The following is a 21,817-nucleotide window of genomic DNA, read 5'->3' as shown; positions in this document are numbered from 1 at the left end:
AGCTAATACCCACAATTGAGAAGGTGGATCTATCAAATGTTGGGAGGAACTTTAGCAGTAAGCATTTATTTTCATCATTGTCTTTAAAAATCCCATTGTAAGAAAAGTAATTTTTTGAGTCTTAATCCCAACTCGTCAAATACTGACACTTTGGGATGGTAGTCAACCCGACCTACATCCCAAAGTGTCAGTACTTGACGAGTTGGGAATGAGACTCAAAAATCTACTTTTCTTACAAATAGGACCTTTAAATCTTTTAGCTGTTGCTGCAGTGCTACCATTACATTAGATGACACAACTGGCCACTTTATAATAGTGTGAGGTTGTGGAATTTATGAAATAGAAAACAGCAAAAGTCATTGTTGGTGATTAACTGTTTCACATTTTAAGTTGCATGTCAGTGTAACCCAGTTCCAGTCATCCCCATCTGCTCGAGTACAACTGTTATTATTTTCAATATGTCTGTCTGTCTTGTTTGTCTGTCCGTCCGTGGGCAGACTTTGCCAACACAATAGCATCACAAATGTGTTAGATGCAGACATGAAACTTCTCAGGTGTGTAGATGAGAACAAAATGAAGGTCGAGTTCAAAGATGGATGTGGTCCAAGCCATGAGTGCTGTGACGGTCCCTGCCTTACTGTATGATATTTGGGTGTTGTGGACAAGTTACTGTGTGGTACTGTTTCTCTTTGAAGGTGCTGAGGAGTACGTAGCAGTAGCCAGCCATATCACTACTGAGTAGTCATGGGTCCGAAGGTGATCATATTTACGGGCCTGCCATCACAAGATGGTCTCTAGTTTACATTTCATTTCAGAATGTACTGTTATGTTACAAGACTTAGCAATAAACTTATATTCTGCATATTTCTTTTAATTCTACAAAGAGGTGTCACAACTGAACTAGGACTTGAACCCAAATGCACGACTCAGGAGGCAAAGTAGAAAATAAACAAATCTTTTATTATAAAAGTGCAACAGAAAATCACTCACAAGGAGGAAAAAAATCACTACAACAGCTAATAAACAAAAAAACACTCACAAGAGGGAAAACCTACTAACAAAACCAAGGGCTTGAAAAAGTATCAAATAAAAGTACAAAACCTGACAAGACAGGCATGGAACAAACGCTGACAATTCTTGATGAGATGACGGCACGGAGCTGGTTCACTGGCACACAAGACAAGACGAACTGGCAACAGACAAAGGGAGACGCAGACCATATATACACAGGGTAATGGGGAACAGGTGGAAACAATCAGGGCAGAGAAGACAATCAGACTGGCGGGAAAAACACAAGGGGCAGGGGCAAGTTACCTGAAACGAGAGGAGAGTAGAATTTCAAAATAAAACAGGAAACCATAAGACAACATAGACACAAGACAACTAAACACCACCAGCTTTCTTGGCCATGACAAGAGGAAGTTGACCTTTTTACCTCTCAGTTCTGAAATACCTTGTTTGTTCTTCAGTTGCTGATGAAACGGATAAATTACTTCCTTACTTAGGAAACATCATGCATTGTCATTACATTACATTATTGTCGTTATTTTCGTACCCGGCCCAAGAACCCTAGAGGTCCAATATTACGCCCAAGAACACTTAAGTCACAATTGTACATACATACTGTGTTGATGATAACAGATTGACCTCTGATTTACTCAAACAGCAGGCTACTTTAGTCTGAGATCAACAAATCACACTTGACTGTACTAACTTACTACATACAACTTCATTTAGTTCTGTGTTTAGCTAAAATCTTTTATTTAGTCCTGGCATCTCAGATAATAAACCTAAAACTAAGTAAAGAGAGCATCATTAATGTTCTAAATACAAAGATTTTCAAATATGATAATAATATACTAATGTTTACTTATCTCATTTTCTGTTTTTTTCCCCTTCAGTACTCACAGATAGAATGTAAGTAATGCTGCATATTTTTTGTTGATTTCAAACAGACGAATAAAAGAAATAAAAAAACTTTGTGAGATGCTTCAAACCTGTCAAACATAGCAAATATCAGTATTAACCAGATCCCAAGTTGATGTCTTCAACTACCTTACTTTGTCCAACCCATTTAAATTCACGATGATATAATAGAGGGTAAAGAAGCAAGTCGACACATTTCAGAAGCTGGAATCAGTAAATTTCTGTCATTTATGTTTGAAAATTATTGCACAATTATTCAATCATTAAAATATGTGTCATTTAAGATTCTGTTGATCGACCTCTGTTGATAATTTAACAAACTGATTCCTCTCTTTTGTTCCCCCTCCTCTAACTTGGTATGGAGACAGATGGGGAAGATCCCAAGATGAAGTGGCCGACGATAAATTGAGGCAATACTATCAAGACTGAGTCTGTTCTTGATTTTGAAGATATAGTTTGAGCTATATCTTTGTGCTTTGCAAAGCAAGAAATAATTGGATGAGTAAACATGGAGCCTTTGAGATGTAGTGACTTTAGTCACAGCTCCAACTGGTGTTGAAAATGTAAAATTGCTTGATAGTGAAAACTATCCTGCTGAATAAAGCTGCATTACAAAAGACTGTGTTTTGTGGTCTTATTTAAGTGAACATGTGCTTGTAATTTTATTGGTGATGATGATCGAGAACATTGTTTTTCATTAAGTCAGCTGTAAATGTTTATATTAGGCAGATCTAAATAATGTGTGTTGGTGTGATCAGTTTATTAAATGAACACTCTTCCTATTTCTTTCTGTTTCTGAATGTACTTGTGTCTCTGGTAAAGCAGCACTTTGGAAATGATTCAATTCTGGCATTTCCTCCATCAATAGATGAATCATTTGGTCTATAAAGCATCAGAAAAACAGTCAAAATAACAATTTTATAAGAAACAAGATGATCATTGTGTAAATGACATTTGTACTGTTGGCTGTTTCCAAAAGAGACAAAGACATTCAAGGTATTAAAATGTAAAATGAGGAAAAAATAGCTAATTCCTTCATTTGACAAGCTGCAATCATCACATTTTGCTTGACGTTTGACAAAAAAACTCAGTGGTGAGTAACCAGCTAATCTCTGCAGCTCTAGTACAGATGACACTCTTTGTCCATCCACACAGGTGTCTCTAATTGATGTGGTTGATAAGACCTTCAATCAGGTGTAAGTTGACTTCTATGATGTCCTCAGAACTTAAAGTGCTAATTAAAATGATCACAGGGAAAGTTGTCCCAACCTAACAGGAGGACGAGGGAGGTGTCAGTCAGTTTGTACATGTCCACACTGATTTGAAAGGAGGTCCAGTTAAGCGACATTAAAACACATGCAGTGGCTTTAAAGTCGTGCAGTCATGTGTATTTGCGTTGTGTGGCAGGCTGCTGTTGTCTGGCTGTTAGTCAGTGTCACTGTGTTATAATAAGTCTTTTAAAGGACAGTGAAACTGAGCATGGTGCTGTGGTAGATGATTTTATAACATGGTGCAATGACTTCTTCCTGTTAATCAGTGTGTTAAAAACAAAAGACATGCTTATTGATTTCCGAAAATCCCAACCTAGCAGTACTCCTCGGACAATCATTCAGGACAAGGAGGTTGAGATTGTATCAGAATATAAATACTTAGGGACTGTCATTGACAATAAGCTGAGCTTTGAAGCAAACATAGATGCAGTATGTAAAAAGGTTCAGCAGCGCTTGTTCTTCTTAAGAAAACTAAATTCATTCAAAGTCTGATCAAATTTTAATGACCTTATTTTACCAGTGTTTTATCGAGTCTGTTCTTACTTATTGCTGTGTGGCTTGGTTTGGATTCCTCACCCTGTCCAGCAAAAACAGGCTAGCAAGGCTTACCAAAGTGGCAAGCAAGGTGATTGGGGTGCAGCAAGCCCAGCTTCAGGATACATATCTCAAGCGAGTATGGACCAAGGCAAAACTTATCCTCGACTGTCCTGACCACCCACTTTATAAGGAGTTTGACCTCCTCCCATCTGGACGCCGTTTTAGGATGCCTAAGACCAGAACAGGCTTAATCTCCCGGGCTAGGCTTGCCTATACTCTCAGGCCTCTGCACTTATGTGCACTTTGGTATTAAAGTATTAAAGTGTTTTCTTTAATTCTTGCAGCACTATGCACTTTAACGCATTGTGTGGACTGTTTACATTTTTACTATGCACTGAGAGCATTATGCATTATTATTAACAGTAATTTATTATTAGTAGTATGTTTTATTATTTGTACTACCTGTTTTTATGTACTACTGCACTATGTTGTGGCCAGTGATATGTTGATGTTTTGGTGCTGTCTTCTGTCTATTGTGTTTTTGATGCCTGCTGCAAATTCAATTTCCCTCGGGATATAAATAAAGCTGAACTGAACTGAACTGAACTGTGACTTTTAACAAAAGCATCAAGCTGTATTTTTGACTCTCTCTGTTGATAATTTGACTACTTTTTTCAAATCTAATGTTTTGTTTTTCTCTTCTCCAACTTGGTGAAGAAGAGTGGAAAGACCACCACCTACAGTGGACAACGATCAGTCTCAGCATCATAATGACGGCTCTTTTGAGTGAACAGCGTTCTTTTTGAAAATATTGATTCAGCTACATCTTTGTGCTTTGCAAAGCAAGAAATAATTGGATGCGTAAACATGAAGCCCTTGAGATGTGTGATGTGATCTCAGGACCAGCTCCCATTGATTTAGAAAAATGTAAAATTGCTTGATGTTGAAAACATTCCTGCTCAATAAAAAGGTGCATTACAAAAAAGCTGTCTCTGTTTTGTGCCTGTTGTTTTAAATGATGATATTTTGCTGATATAACAAATAAATGACTTCTTGTCTTAGCAAAAACATCATGCATTGTCTTTTTAGTCATATAAACAGTTATAGGACAGCACTTCTAATGGTCACATTTTGTGAGGCCATAGAGTCGGGGGATGATAAGTAGTGTTGTGTAACTTTGTGTGACTGTGAGGACAGTGAAATGTCCCGTCATGACAAAGTGAGATTAGATCAACATCTTGTCATCCATGTGCAGAACTTGACTTTGAAAAACACATTGAGAAATACAGAATGACTGGATAAGATTATTCCGTCTCCATCCTTATAAAGAGACGGGTAACTCACGACTGCTCAGCAAAGACGTCCACATCAGCTCTAGATCTCACAGTGCTCACTTTGTTGTCTGTGACACCAGTTTTTTTTTTGGTTCTGACAAACAAGCTGTGGAAAGGTGAGAAGTCAATTTAATCCTGATGTTACTTTAATAAATGCAAAGTCTTTTAGATGAGATGTGATGAGCTTTGACACTGGTGAATGAAGGCAGTGAATGATTCTGGATGTGGCCATTGTGATTTGTTCCTCAGGATGAAATGTGTTATGATCTTTCTGGTGTTGACGCTGGTCCTCCTCATGGCTGAACCCGGGGAGAGTGGTCCTCAAACTGGAGGTTGTAGTGGCGCTGGCAGTAATTGCGGTGGTGGCAGTGGAGGCGGCAAGTCACAAGTGTTCCTACATACTGAGTTGATGTTAACAGATTGACCTCTGATTTACACAAACAGCAGGCTACTTTAGTCTGAGATCAACAAATCACACTTGACTGTACTAACTGACTACATACAACTTCATTTAGTTCTGTGTTTAGCTAAAATCTTTTATTTAGTCCTGGCATCTCAGATAATAAACCTTATACTAGTAAAGAGAGCATCATTAATGTTCTCGATGCAAAGATTTTCAAATGTGATAATATTATACTAATGTTTATTTATGTCATTTTCATCTTTTTGTCCCTTTAGGAAACGGACGTAGAAGGTAAGTATTACTGAATATTTTCTGTTAATTTCAAACAGACGAATAAAAGACATAAAAAGTCTTTGTGAAATTCCTCAAACCTGTCAAATATAGAAAGCATCAGTATTAACCAGATCCCAAATTGATGTCTTCAATTACCTTATTTTGTCCAACCCATTTAAATTCACGATGATATAATAGAGGGTAAAGAAGCAAGTCGACACATTTCAGAAGCTGGAATCAGTTAATTTCTGTCAGATTTTGCTTGAAAAATTATTGCAAAATTATTCAATTATTGAATATTTGTCAATTAAGATTCTGTTGATCGACCTCTGTTGATAATTTAACTAACTGATTCCTCTCTTTTGTTCCCCCTTCTCTAACTTGGTATGCAAACAGTGTGGAAAGATCCCAAGATGAAGTGGCCGACGACAAATTGAGGCGATACGATCAAGACTGAGTCTGTGCTATATCTTTGTGCTTGCAAAGCAAGAAATAATTGGATGAGTAAACATGAAGTCTTTGAGATGTAGTGACTTTAGTCACAGCTCCAACTGATGTTGAAAAATGTAAAATTGCTTGATAGTGAAAACTATCCTGCTGAATAAAGCTGCATTACAAAAGACCGTCTCTGTTTTGTGGTATTATTTAAGTGAATGTGTGCTTGTAATTTTATTGGTGATCATGATCAAGAACATTGTTTTTCATTAAGCCAGAGGTAAATGTTTATATTAAGCAGATCTAAATAATATGTGTGTTGGTGGGATCACTTTATTAAATGAACACTCTTCCTATTTCTTTCTGTTTCTGAATGTACTTGTGTCTTCTGGCATTTCCTCCATCAATAGATGAATCATTTGGTCTATAAAGCATCAGAAAAACAGTCAAAATAACAATTTTATAAGAAACAAGATGATCATTGTGTAAATGACATTTGTACTGTTGGCTGTTTCCAAAAGAGACAAAGACATTCAAGGTATTAAAATGTAAAATGAGGAAAAAATAGCTAATTCCTTCATTTGACAAGCTGCAATCATCACATTTTGCTTGAAGTTTGACAAAAAAACTCAGTGGTGAGTTACCAGCTAATCTCTGCAGCTCTAGTACAGATGACACTCTTTGTCCATCCACACAGGTGTCTCTAATTGATGTGGTTGATAAGACCTTCAGTCAGGTGTAAGTTGACTTCTATGATGTCCTCAGAACTTAAAGTGCTAATAAAAATGATCACAGGGAAAGTTGTCCCAACCTAACAGGAGGACGAGGGAGGTGTCAGTCAGTTTGTACACGTCCACACTGATTTGAAAGGAGGTCCAGTTAAGCAACATTAAAACACATGCAGTGGCTTTAAAGTCATGCAGTCATGTGTATTTGCGTTGTGTGGCAGGCTGCTGTTGTCTGGCTGTTGTCAGTGTCACTGTGACTTTTAACAAAAGCATCAAGCTGTATTTTTGACCCTCTCTGTTATTAATTTGACTAAATTTTTCAGATCTAATGTTTTGTTTTTCTCTTCTGTAACTTGGTAAAGAGGAGTGGAAAGACCCCCACCTAGAGTGGACAACGATCAGTCTCAGCATCATAATGACAGCTCTTTTGAGTGAACAGTGTTCTTTTTGAAAATACTGATTCAGCTATATCTTTGTGCTTTGCAAAGCAAGAAATAATTGGATGCGTAAACATGAAGCCCTTGAGATGTGTGTTGTGATCTCAGGAACAGCTCCCATTGATTTAGAAAAATGTAAAATTGCTTGATGTTAAAAACATTCCTGCTCAATAAAAAGGTGCATTACAAAAATGATGATATTTTGCTGATATAACAAATAAATTACTTCTTGTCTTAGCAAAAACATCATGCATTGTCTTTTTAGTCATATAAACAGTTATAGGACAGAACTTCTAATGGTTACATTTTGTGAGGCTATCATGGCCGAGCAGAGGGTGGACCCAAAATGCAGGACACAGGCCTCAGTGAAGACAAAAAAACTTTATTCCAAAAATGGGTACGGTACATCAGAAGAAACAGGCAAAAGTCGGGCTATCAAAACACACTCGGAACACTAGGAAAAGGGCTGGAACGCAAGACAAGCTAAGACGAACTGGTACAGGAGTTGGGGAAGGCAGACTACTTAAAGCACACAGGGGGTGAGACGATGAGACACAGGTGAAACACATCAGGGTGGGGACAGGTAATCACACAGGAGGTAAGGACACAGGGGCAGGAAGTGACGGACTTAGAACAGAGACAACAGGGTGAGTAACAAAATAAAACACAGAAAGCACAAGACAGAAACTGACAAAATAAGAGGGAAGCACTTAGCTGGGGAGATATGACAGTACCCCCCCCTCAACGGCCGACACCTGGCGGCCTCGGCTCCCCTGAATGCTCACGGTGGAATTCTCGGATAAGGTCAGGGTCTATGATGCGTCTAGCATGCACCCAGGAGTGCTCCTCCGGACCGTAGTCCTCCCAGTCAACCATGTACTGGAACCCACGTCCCCGTTGGCGAACAGCCAGATGTCAGTGAAGACAGGGCCCCCGTCCACAAACCGGGGGGGAGGCGGGGGTCTGGAGGCAGGGACCAGAGTGCTTTCTCTGGAGGGTTTCACCTGGCTGATGTGGAATGTCGGGTGTACCCTCATGGTCCTGGGGAGTCTAAGCCTCACAGCAACAGGGTTAATAACTTTTGAAATAGGAAATGGACTCACAAACCTGGGGGCAAGCTTCCTGGCTTCCACACGGAGGGGCAGGTTCTTTGTAGAAAGCCACACTTTTTGTCCCTCCTGATAACTGGGTCCCTTGGAGTGTCACCTGTCTGCCGCCACCTTATACTGGTCCGAGTGGCACAGTAGAGAGCGTCTGACTGTTTTGGATTGTGGGTGATAACCTGAGGACAGGCTGGCCGTGGCTCCCAGGAGCGAACAAAAAGTCTGCCAGAACTGTGCCACAAACTGGGGACCCTGGTTGGAGACAATATCCTTAGGCAGACCATGGAGATGAAACACATGTTGCAGCATTACCTCCGCCGTCTCCTTGGCTGAGGGCAGCTTCGGCAGGGGAATAAAGTGAACCATTTTAGAGAAACGATCTACAACTGTGAGAATGGTTGTGTTACCTTCCGAAGGTGGGAGTCCGGTGACAAAGTCCAAAGAAATGTCCGACCAGGGCCGTCCTGGCACGGGGAGAGGGCGAAGCAGGCCTGAAGTGGGGCGACAGGAGGTTTTGCACCGTGCACATGTAGGAGATACACTAATAATAAACACTCGTTAATGGGGCACCACCTCCAATGTTTTATCTATTTGAATAATCCGGAGGTAATTAATCAAATTCGACTAAACAAGGTTAACTTGTATCAATTCTAATCAATTTCAGAACAATTTATTCAATCTCACACATGAAGAAATGAATTCTACACATATCCATCGGTTCTCCACATTAAAACAAACCTGCACAGACAACGACGTACGGTTAAATATGTTTATTTACTAAATAAATCAAGGTGAATAAATGAAAGGATGATTCAAACAAACGATATTGATAACATAAAATGTAGAGACTAAATGATCATGGTAATGAATGGATGGAGATGAGCGGATGGTAAAGTCGCGAGTCTGGGAAGCATTCAAAGATTACTATAGTAATTTTGACACTAACGAGACCCTAACCGGATTTCTTATTAATTAAAGAGTACTATGAATCAAAAGAAAAGAGACATCACCAACTCAAGAACATGCGTGTGACTCCAGCAGTGTGCGTGGGTGTTTAGCCTACTTTGCCTGAAGACTGGGAGATGTTCACCACTTTGGACCTCTCCGGAGCTGATAGCTTGACCTCGGCTTGAGGTGCCGGTCCGCTGGCCGGAGGGATGTCGCAGAGCGTCTGCGGCTTGCAGTGGGTTTCTCCCGTCCCGGTGTCGGAGGGAGAACGCCGTCTGTCCAGTACTCGGCAGGAAGGTCCCGGTCCGCTGCCCAGCGGAATGGCACCGCTTGTGAGCGTTGAAGGCAGGCCGGTCGGCTTGGCAAAATGTCTGTTCGTTGCAAACCGTTCACACGGTTTGTTGATGCAGGCAATTACTGCACAACGCTGGTGGTCGGATTAAAAGTCTTCTTCTTGCATGTAGTGATGACTCTGAACTTTTGATCGAACTAATTCAACTTTCTTGACGAAAATAACTAGAGAATAACGCTGGCCGGGCGAGTCCTCAGTTATTACTCAAAACAAGACGAATTAAGTCAAATTAACTTCTACTGAGTAAAATACTGATACTTAACAAAACGAAACGAAAGCACTTAGAGTCAGTGCATCCTCAAATTAGGGTATTGAGGTAAAAATCGCACGTGGTCAATTGTGCGGAGATTTCTGCCTAAGAGAGTGTCGCAAAAATACAAAAAGTAAAGATTTAGAAGTGAAGAAAAATTTAGAAGAGAGTTACAAAAAGAGTTACAACAAGAGATTACAGCAAGAGGTTACAGCAAGAGAGCGAGTGAGCAGTTGTCTCTTGGTATTTGTAGTCCAAATCGGCAGGCGGTCCCTAAGGGGAGGGCTGACGATTCTCACTGTGTATCATATCGCCTACACTTACGAAACTTGAATTAAATTAAACCGATTTAATGTTTCGCGATCGTGCTTCACCTTTCTCAGGACCTTACCATGGCAAAATAAATGGACTTAATGAAATAATATGACCTGATTAAATTCGCTGAACGACTAAAAGAAATTAACACTGGATCAAACATGAAAACACTTAAAGATTCAGTAGAACTGATAGAATCTGACCACATATAAGCATTTCTTATAGTTCTAATACCTGTAAATGAAGAAACATATTACAGACTTTTAATCAGGAAAACGTATTAAAACATAGATATCTTAACAGTCTGATTCCTTTGTACCCGGACTCACCACTGGAGGGCACTGTGGTTCCACCAAACACATGACACAATTAAACATTAAATTTGATTTTAGCCAAATTTCATCACAGAGAAACGGGAGAAAGATCAGTTTTATGAGCTTCTCTTACTGACCCTTAATCTGTTGGAATTAAGAGAATGAGATCCTGACTTAATGGTTAATTAGAAATGGTCTGAAATCTGGAGGAACACAGAGACCATTTGTGTGGAATGTGACCACAGATAGCATCCAGACGTGTCATAAATCACAGACCTGGGAGTGAGGGCATAGAACAAATCAGAAGGTTTCCAGTGTCTTCTCTTCTGACGTGTGCTTTAGAAGTTAGAGGTGAGGAGAGAGACACAGGTAGAGAGAGATACTCTAAAACAAAGGAAAAAAACCATTTGATGTGTGAGTTAATTTACATATATAAAGACTCTGTATTGACACCTTCTGATGACCAGTTCGTTCGTCCCTCCTGGTGAACTGGCAGAGGCCTCAACATGACCTGTGAAAGAGGATTTGTGTGCTTGAAAGGGAGAGAAAGTTCATCCACAGGCTTTGGGTTGTAAATTAATTAAAAGTGTCTTCATACGAAGTATTTACAACCAAGAAAAACACTGTCCTCTCTGCCAGGCGATAAGATGGCGCCCCTCTTCCTGTAGAATTGCTTCATCCAGAAAAACAGAGGTGATAACAAAAACAGGGCCTCAGCATCAGAGAGAAAGGAACACAGGCACGTGTTCCTACACACACATAGGGCAGGCAGTGACGTAGTCCGTGATGTCCCCTTCCATGGCGGGCCATCAAAATCTTTGTCTTGTCACAAAGAGGGTTTGTTGTGGCAGGAGAGTCGGGAAGCGTGGGCCCAGTGAATGACCTGTGAACAAAGATGATCAGGGACAAATAAACGATTCGGCGGACAGCAGACTGGTGGGGGATTATTAACATTAGCTCGTAAGACCTGGTCTTCTATTCCCCAGGAAACAGCCCCCACCACACAGGACGGAGGGAGAATCATGGAGTCAGAATGATCACAACTCTCAGCTGAATACAGACGAGACAGAGCATCAGGTTCTGTGTTCTTGGAGCCAGGACGGTAAGACAGGGTGAAATTAAAGCGGGTAAGGAAAAGAGCCAACCTTGCTTGACGAGCATTAAGTCTCTTGGCCTTCTTCAGGTACTCAAGGTTCTTGTGATCAGTCCATACAAGAAAAGGGCTCTGTGCTCCCTCCAGCCAGTGCCGCCACTCCTCCAGCGCCACCTTCACCGCCAGCAGTTCTCTGTTTCCCACATCGTAATTTCTCTCTGCATGGTAAAGTTTTTTGGAGAGATAAGCACAGGGGTGCAGACGACCGTCTGCTGCAGACCTCTGGGAAAGGACTGCCCCTATGCCCACATCTGAGGCATCCACCTCCACAATAAACTGGCGTTCAGGATCTGGCACAGTGAGTATGGGAGCAGACGAGAAACTTTTCTTGAGGGAAGTGTAGGCGGTGTCGGCATGGCTAGTCCACTGGAAAAGAGTCTTAGGAGAGGTTAGAGCATGTAAAGGTGCAGCAATAGAGCTAAAATTCCTGATAAACTTCCTATAGAAATTAGCGAAGCCCAAAAATCACTGTACCTCCTTCCTTGAGGTGGGAATCGGCCATCCAGCCACCGCCCTCACCTTCTCCTGATCCATCGCCACTTTTCCTTGGGTGATCATGAGGCCGAGGAAGGACACATGAGTCAACGTGAAATTCACACTCTCGGCCTTGACATAGAGCTGGTGCTGGAGGAGACGCTGTAGGACCTGGCTGACATGCTGGATATGTGACTGCTCGTCGGGAGAGAAGATCAGGATATCAGGAAGTCATTCAAAAAGTCTCTAAGGACATCATTAACCAGTGCCTGGAAAACTGCTGGTGAGTTAGTTAGGCCAAAAGGCATCACCAGATACTCATAATGGCCGCTGGGGGTGTTAAAAGCAGTTTTCCACTCATCCCCCTCCCTGATTCTGACCAAATGATAGGCATTGCGGAGATCTAATTTGGTGAACCACTTGGCTCCTTGTAATAGTTCAAAAGCAGAAGAGATCAAAGGGAGGGGGTACCTGTTCTTAATGGTGATGTCATTAAGTCCTCTGTAATCAATGCAGGGCCGTAGAGATTTATCCTTCTTGTCAACAAAGAAGAACCCTGCTCCGGCAGGTGAGGAGGAGGGACGGATGATTCCAGTGGTGAGGGATTCCTCAATGTACCTCCTCATGGCCAAGGTTTCTGGTCCGGACAGGGAGTATAGCCTCCCCTTAGGCGGAGCAGCTCCTGGAAGGAGCTCAATAGCACAGTCATAAGAGCGATGTGGAGGAAGGGAAAGGGCTCGGGCCTTATTGAACACCTCCTTTAGCTGGTGGTGACAGGAGGGAACCTTGGAGAGGTCGGGATAATTAGCGTCAAGTGAGGGGGTCAGAGCCTTGGTGGTGGGAAAACAATTTCCCATACAGTCCTTTCCCCAAGATATTACTTGACTAGTGTTCCAGTCTATGTGTCGGTTATGTGAGGAGAGCCAGGGGTGACCTAAAACTAATGAGTGCTGAGGAGCCTTGAAAACATGAAAACTAATTCTCTCCGTGTGGGAGTCTGGAAAGGAGAGGAGGAGAGACTGAGTGTGATGGGTGACCTTACAGATAAGTCTGCCGTCCAGTGCGAAGGCCTCTATGGGTCTCTGGAGCCGATAAGTCTTTAGCCTGAGAGAACTAGCAAGAGAAAAGTCCATGAAATTAGCATCTGAGCCTGAGTCGATAAACACTGGGGTAACTACAGTTTGTGAGGGAGAGGTTAGGGGTAACTGAGACTTGCAGTTTAGCAGGATTAGAAATGGATCAGGTACTGCTAGTGATCTTGCTGGATTTTGCGGAGTTTCTCAGAGGGCAGGTGGCGATATAATGTCCATTCTGCCCACAGTAAATGCACCTCGCATCTACCATACGGCGCTGTCGTTCCTCCGGAGAGAGGCGGGTGCGTCCCACCTGCATGGGCTCCTCCGTCGGTGGAGAGGAAGTAGTCCTGGGAGGAGAAGGGCGACGCCATGACGAAGACGGAGATCTTCCCCGGGAAAACTGGCGCCTCTGCTGGAGGGGCGGAGAATATGTTGACCTGCGGTGATCCCGTTCCCTCTCAAATAGACGCTTGTCTATCTTAATAGTCAGGGCGATGAGAGAGTCAAAGTCTGCAGGCAAGTCGAGTGGGGTGAGTTGATCCTTGAGGGGGTCAGAAAGGCCCTCGATGAATGTGTCGAACAAGGCTTCCTGATTCCAGCCGCTCTCCGCTGCCAGGAGAGCGCCCTGAACTCGATGGCGTAATCAGAAACCCGGCGTCCTCCCTGCCGCAATCGCACCAGAGCCCGCGCCGCCTCCCGGCTGAGGGGAAATCGACTGAAAGATCTGGGAAAATGCCTTAGTGAATTGAGCCAAAGAATTGCAGATGGCGGTACCTCGGCTCCATTCGGCTGTAGCCCAAGCCTCGGCTCTACCCGTCAGGTGGGAGATAATATACGCCACCCTGGATCGGTCGGAGGGAATATCGCCGCCTGGAGCTCGCAGTGGAGTTCACACTGCGTGAGGAAGGCGGAGCAATCCCCCGAGTCCCCGGAGAACATGGCAGGCTTGGAGAGGTGAAGAGGCATGGGAGAAGTGTCACAGGGTGTACGTGTGTGTGTGTGTGTGTGTGTGTGTGTGTACATGTGTGTCACAGGGAGATGCTGATTGGCGTCTGCAGCTTGGAGCGGCGAGCCCAACCCACCTCCAGCCAGGTGATTGAGAAAATGCGAGCCAGGTGTGGGTGAAAAAAAGGAGAAGACAGACGCCAAAAGGCAGCGGGGAAGACGGCAACGGGAGAAAAGAGCTCGAGAGAACCACGGGGTCCCAACCAGCCCAGGGTCCCCCCAGGATTTTTCCACTCAAATTTAAGACTTTTTAAGACCTTTTTAAGACCACGTCCAATGAAATTTAAGACCAACCTCGCACCTATTCTGGCATACATTTATGAAATAATGCAAAAAAAAATCTGTCAGAATAACTAAAAATAACAGCACAGGAACAAATAACAATCACTTTTTTAATAAACAATACAGTGTGTGCGTGCGCACGCCTGTGTGCAAAAGTATTACAAATGGAGCATACAGCCCTATAAAACTCTGCTGCAATCTCTCAACACTGTAAGAAACAAAACAACTGTGTGAGGAGTGTGTGTGTGCAGATACATTACACAAAAGAACAATGTCTTAACATATTAGACACAATCATATACAAAACACTAACTGCAAGGAATGTGAGTGTGTGTGTGTGTGTGTGTGTGTGTGAGTGAGTGAACGTCTGTGTGCGCATGTATTATAATGGAGCTGGAACAGTGTCAACACTGTATTAACAATCAAAACCATAAAAATAACACAACTACAGTGTGAGAAGTGTGTGCATGCACCTGTGTGTGCACCGCCGTAGCATAGCCCATGAACTCAGAGCCAAAATATCTTGAGTGGACGCGGTCACCAACCCAGTAGCGCAGATGAATGTCCAGCTGTTTAGTTTTTGTACTTTTGTTTAGACTTTCGTCAAGCATGACCACAAATCCAGACGCCTTATTGACCTGCTCGGTCAGTTGTTTGGTGATGAAAGGGGCCAGACCAAACTTAGTAATATAGGCAGTCTTGTTGCTCCCACATGTAGCCGCGATCTCTGAGTCAGGGAACATGACTTTGAAGAGCTCGCTTATATTATCATTTGACGTATACGAGTGGTGGTCCGATATCGTCTTTAGTGTCCACGTCACCTCTGCCTTAAGCGTTGGCGTCGAGCCACAAAGAGCTCGTATGTTACCTGGCTGTGTGGGCTCAGTGCTGCTGGCAGCCGAGGTGACTGTTGAGGTTAGTGTCGGGTTTGCCGCGCAGAACTGGGATATGGGTGCCTGCCTCCGTGTAGCTGCTGAGCATGCTAAATGTTTAGCACTCTTCATGTGCGACTCCAAGGCCATATGTCCCATTGTGCCGAGCTTGAATTTTTTACGGCACAGGCTGCACTGAGCCTCCCACTCATTCCCTGGTACAGCCTGAACCCAGTCATATTTTGAGTCACTTAGCCACAATGGATTAATTCTGTACTTGCCCATCCCAAAGTTGCTGCGCGAGCGACGACCTCGGTGGGTCAGCGACTGACTGTGCACGCTCCAACGTAATGCTGCGTTCTAGAAAACTCGGAAATCAGGATTTTCAGACCTCCTAGTTGAAACAGTGCATTGGAACGCCACCTCATGTTGGAGATCGATAAAGTTGGAGAAAAAAATCATTTTACAACGCAACGTTCCATGATTTGTTTTTGTTAGTTTACTTAGTATGCAGTTATGTTGTTGAGCTGTATCATGCAGATAAGAAAGGGAAAAATTAAGACCTTTGAGAATGAAATTTAAGACTTGTAAACAAAATTTAAGACCTTTGTAGGAGATACACTAATAATAAATGTAATTTATTAATCACTGGCGATTAATAAAACACTCGTTAATGGGGCACCACCTCCGTTGTTTTGTCTATTTGAATAATCCGGAGGCAATTAATCAAATTCGACTGGACAAGGTTAACTTGTAACAATTCTAATCAATTTCAGATAAATTTATTCAATCTCATAAATGAATTAGTGAATTCTACACAGATCCATCGGTTCTCCACATTAAAAACAAACCTGCACAGACAACGACATATGGTTAAATATGTTTATTGACTAAATAATTCAGATTAAATAAATGAAATGGCAATTTAAATGAATAACAACAGGTAACAGGAGATGTGGGATAACTAATTAATGGGTTATTAGTGGAATATGGGCTGATGGTGAGATCATGAGTTAGGTTGAAGCATTTAAATATTACAGGAGTAATTTTAATACTAACGAGACCCTAACCGAATTTCTCTTAAGCTAAAAGATATGAATCAGAGCCACAGACACCATCTCATGTATCATGTGTGAATCCAGCTATTATGAGTGATGGAGAGCCTACTTTCTTAGCAGGTGGTTTGCGACTCTAGCTGGCAGTCCCGGTCCAGTGGCCGAGGGTCAGCTCGTCCGGTATCAGCCGGTTGGACACCTTGGTCCGATGTCTTAGGAAGAGGGCAGCTGGTCCCGTACCGATCCGGTGCAGATCTTGGCTCAATGCCCAGCGGGGTGGTACCGCTAGCAAGCGCTGGGGGCTTGTCAAAGAGTCGGGCGTCCCTGGGGGCAGGACTGCTGGCTTTTTGTCTCCAAGTAGTAAGTGTGAAAATTCACAGGAACTCACTAAGCTAAACTATAGTTTTAAACGTTTCAAAACCGTGCTTCACCTTTCACAGAATCTCACCATGGCTCAATAGATGTACTTTGTCTATCATGAAAAAGGATTATGACATAATTAAAATCGTAAAAGAAAAACACACTTGAATATACAATAGGTAGAACTGGTAGAATTGATCACTTATACATATTTCTCCTAGTTCTAGCTTAATACTTGTTAAAACAAAAACATATCAGAGACATTTACTGGTGATAACAATAAACATATTAAACAGAATAGTTCTTAAACAGCTCATCCAACTGTACCAGGACTCACCATCAGGAGGTGCTGTGGTTCCACCGATCACAGGACACATTAAACATTAAAACTTGATCTCAGTCAATCTTAATCATAGAGAAACGGGAAAAAGATCAGTTTTATGAACTTCTTTTACTGTTTCCTAATCTGTTAAAATTAAGAGGATGAGTTCCTGGTTTAATGGTATTTTAGAACTTGCTTGAAATTGGGATGAGTGCAGAAACCATTATAGGTTGGAATGTGTGATAAGAGAAGCATAGTCGTAAACCATTTGGGCAGGAGGGCTAGAAAAACAGAGAAGAGGCCCAGAGTACTTTTACTCTGGAGAGTGGATTCATTTGATGATGACCTCGACCGACCTGAGAGAAAGGAGTGTCAATATCTTGAGTGGGGAAAGAGGACAAATGGTTATCCAAAGCTGTAAATAAATGAGGGGGGTTCTCTTGTGAAGCGTCCATCTGACGGTTTCATTGAAAGCAAAACAAGTCAGGTGAAGAGGTGAGAGACTTCATGGCGTCTCTTTCTTGAAAACAGTCCTCTTGCAGATGAGAGGAGTAATTAATGCAAGAACAGAACCTCAATGGAATGCAGAGGCGATGGACATGTGTTCCTACATATCCCCCACTTCGATCTGAATGACCGTAGTAGCGGGAACTTTGGATCGATGAAGTCATGATGTCCATCGTCGAGGAGCACAGGTGGCCCACTTTATGATCAGAGATGGTGTCTGTCTTTGGCATGTGCTAAGGTCTAATCATATAGTAAAGAAAGAATAAGGGAAAACGATACTGATAATACTAACTTGGTTAGTGGAAAGTTCTAATCTTAATCTTCTAGGATTAAGGAGCCTATTATAAAGCTGTCACTAGTAACTGTTATCAACTAGCTGTAAGAGTCGCTATCACTAACTGATCACTGCACTTGAGTAAGAGTGTTTTGCTCTAACTCGAGTGTGTGTTTGTCGAAAAATTTAGATGTCTTGATTTCGCTTTCATATTGGTTTGTGTCCAAATGATAGAGCTAAATTTCCAATGTATAGGATAACGTGCTCTGGTGATGGTGGATAAAACTTCCTTCACCAGAAACAGCGGGATAAGATGCAGAAGAATCTTATTTATGGCTAAGCTGTTCACTGAGGATCCAATGTCTCTCAGCGTGTCTGCCATAACGACTGACCAGTTGTGTGTGAGCATAATCAACCGAGACTACCGAAAGGAGAATGTTTACTTATGTAAATATTTATTACACTGTTCATATAGATGTACATTTCTGCTTATTTTCTAAGACTGAATGGGAGCAGCTGTAACACAAGCAATATCCCTTCAGGGATCACTAAAGTATTTCTGATTCTAATTCTGATTATAGCAAGGAGAGTTTTGTTCAGAACTTCACTATGGGTATTGACCACCAAAATGATGCTCTACAATGACTGGCTTATGTTTGTAGCACCTGCTGTTGTTGGTTGATCTGTGCTCTGATGTCTGGGATTTCAGCTTGAAATTCACATACATTCAGAGTTTGGTTTGATACTACTTGTCAATTTATTATACACTTTGGACCAAAGGCAAACGTGTTAGATTAACCCCCACTTGGGATCAATTAGTTTGGGTGAATCAAATGACTGTATTTAGTTAAGCAGGTTAAGTTAGCAGGTTGATTTGCAAAGCCTGTTTCTCAATTCAACTTTTGTAAATGACGCGAACAACAGTGACCTTTGTTGGCAAAAAAAATAATTCTACTCGCGATTGGCACTTTTAAGTGCTTTAAGGGTTTTATCCTCATTTATGACCTAACAGAGAAGTTTGCATCCCTGTCAAGTCCCATGGGGTTCTTGTGTGGTTTCATCTGGTTGCGATGGACCCACTTAAGCGTCTGCTCTTTCTGGCCTTTGTTTACTTTGATCTTTTGGGGCAGAAGCTTGTGGTCAAGCCTTCTGGTGTTTTGGTTGGCCTTTCTAGTCAGGGGAGCAGAGGTGTAGTACCACACCTTGTCCCCCACTTGGACTTTGTCATGGGACACTTTTTGGTCATAGTAGGCTCTGCAGCCCCTTCGTGGGAAGGGAGCTCTGTGAAGCAGGTTTGACAGTTGGGCCTGACGGCAAATCGAGCAGTCTTTGATGTAGTTTGCTACATCTTCCTGCATGTGTGGCCAATAGGCTACTTGTTGGAGTGCCTGGTATGTTGCTTTGGCTTTTCTATGTTCTGCGCACGGAGAGTTATGGGCCTGCATTAGCATCACCCCCCTGTGGCTCTGAGGCACCACGAATGCAAGGGAAGTGAGAGCATCGGAGACATGTACAAGGGGCCCCTCGACAATGCGCAGGGCAGTGCGTGCGTCATGCAAGTATTTCAAGTCAGGACCGGAACGTCTCGGTTCTGAAGAGTCGGCAGGAGTATTGGCTACTGCCTGAGGTCAAGCGGCAACGCCGATCATTTGGGTGGGAGGGTTGGGAAGAAATTCAGGGTCGAATTGCCAGGAAGTTTCATCAAAGGCACCAGGTTTGGGTTCGAAATGGGTTATGTTTCGAGCTATTTTATCTAGGTCCCTGTCAGAGGGGCCTCGCGAATATTGCGCGCTTGGAGGAGGGAGAGGCTGAGGGGAGGGAGACCTTTTATCTCAGTCACGCAGGTCCCTGTCAGTCCGAGAGTGGACAGTGGGGTCTATGGGCGACATAGTTCGTGGCGAGGACATGCCTAATTGAGCGTTCCTGTGGAATCTGCTCTCTTTCCTTTCCTCATGAGAGTTTGCACCCTCAGGCGCTTTTGGGAATGAACTATACTCAAGGGAGTGCTTTAATTCCCTTTTAACCTCTTCAAGCTCTGGCTCTTGCTCCATCTGTTCAAGATGGGATTCGTTAACTTGGTCCCTGGCTTCCTTTAGTGCCTGTTGCATGTCTTGTAGACATTTCCTTTCTCTTTGTCTGGCCCTGTCCCAGACTTCGAGCTTAAATTTTAGCTCCTTATTTTCCTCGGTTGCTTTTCCAAGGTCTTTGTTAGCATCTTCAAGATGTTTAGTTACTTTTCCAAGTTCATATTCTGTTTTATCTAGCTCTAGCCCTTGGGCATGAAGGACTTGTTTGAGCTCTGAGTTTCCTTCCTGCATTTCAGCCTGTTCCTCCTTTTGTGCTTTAAACTGAGACTCAAGTCAGTTAATGCGGCCTTCTGCCTTAGTTATCTTAATCGTAGAGAAACGGGAAAACGATCAGTTTTATGAACTTCTTTTACTGTTTCCTAACCTGTTAAAATTAAGAGGATGAGTTCCTGGTTTAATGGTATTTTAGAACTTGCTTGAAATCGGGATGAGTGCAGAAACCATTATAGGTTGGAATGTGTGATAAGAGAAGCATAGTCGTAAACCATTTGGGCAGGAGGGCTAGAAAAACAGAGAAGAGGCCCAGAGTACTTTTACTCTGGAGAGTGGATTCATTTGATGATGACCTCGACCAACCTGAGAGAAAGGAGTGTCAATATCTTGAGTGGGGAAAGAGGACAAATGGTTATCCAAAGCTGTAAATAAATGAGGGGGGTTCTCCTGTGAAGCGTCCATCTGACGGTTTCATTGAAAGCAAAACAAGTCAGGTGAAGAGGTGAGAGACTTCATGGCGTCTCTTTCTTGAAAACAGTCCTCTTGCAGATGAGAGGAGTAATTAATGCAAGAACAGAACCTCAATGGAATGCAGAGGCGATGGACATGTGTTCCTACACCTTTTCAAGGCCTTAATTTACGGTTATCAAATTTAAGACTTTTTCAAGTTTTTAAGACCCCGTGGGTACCCTGCCAGCCTACGGCCGGATTGACTGAGCTCCAAGAGAACGAGAAGAGTCCTGACAGCTCGACCACACCAGGAAAGAGCAGCAGCGGAGAGACTATAAGACGTCCGACTGCTACCGAGAGGGAGACACGCCACGTGGGAAAGCGGAGGGGTGAATGCACGCTTCACCCCTCCTTCAGTTAAGTCTCCCTCTTCACTCATCCTTTATTCTACCGCTGGCTATGTCTAGTTCATAGGACTACTGATTTCGTCAGAAGAGTGTATCTACCGAACCGAGACTAAAAGGGGAAGGCTGCTAGTTATTCGCATGTTTACTTTGGTGTATTTTATTTGTGATTTTTCCATTAATTTGCTTAAGTTTGTGTGACGAATTTCTTTTGATTTTTGCTCTGTTTGTTTTGTTTAGTGTATATAATTTTGTCTTGATTTAATATTTCTATTAGGCTATTTCTTCATCTGAAGACGAACGAGTGAGAACTGAAGGGTCTGTTGATTTGGGTTCTCCTTCTCCTTTCCCTCCTGTACCTGCTAGAGCCGGATGCCACGTGGCAGTGGACGCCAGGCCTCCCGAAGTAGCAACCACCTCACAGATTGGACTTTTAGGCGCCTTGCCCATTGGACCCTGGGATATTGTGGACACACCTTGGACTGTTTTTTTAATCTTATTTTACCATTTCGTTTTATATTACATTTTTACTGTTTTTATCATTTATTTATTCTTTTTAAAATATAACTTGTTCCCTGTAACTGGCGTCTGTGTGTTGTTTTGAGTCGGTGAATCTCCCCAGTAGAGTTTCTAAAGGAATCTTAATGTCTAGCCGCC

The 21,817-nt window shown here is 42.6% G+C and overlaps 1 long non-coding RNA gene across 1 annotated transcript; it reads left to right on the top strand.

Annotated features, from left to right (window-relative positions):
- Positions 1-5,086: 5,086 nt before the first annotated feature.
- Positions 5,087-6,364, top strand: LOC141018234 (uncharacterized). The gene is made up of 4 exons (XR_012180705.1): positions 5,087-5,184; positions 5,318-5,445; positions 5,747-5,762; positions 6,141-6,364. It is a non-coding gene; the product is annotated as an uncharacterized lncRNA (long non-coding RNA).
- Positions 6,365-21,817: the final 15,453 nt, after the last annotated feature.

Source organism: Pagrus major, chromosome 22 (assembly GCF_040436345.1).
Source record: "Pagrus major chromosome 22, Pma_NU_1.0".
Lineage (NCBI taxonomy): Eukaryota > Metazoa > Chordata > Actinopteri > Spariformes > Sparidae > Pagrus > Pagrus major.
This window is presented reverse-complemented; position numbering and strand designations above follow the sequence as displayed.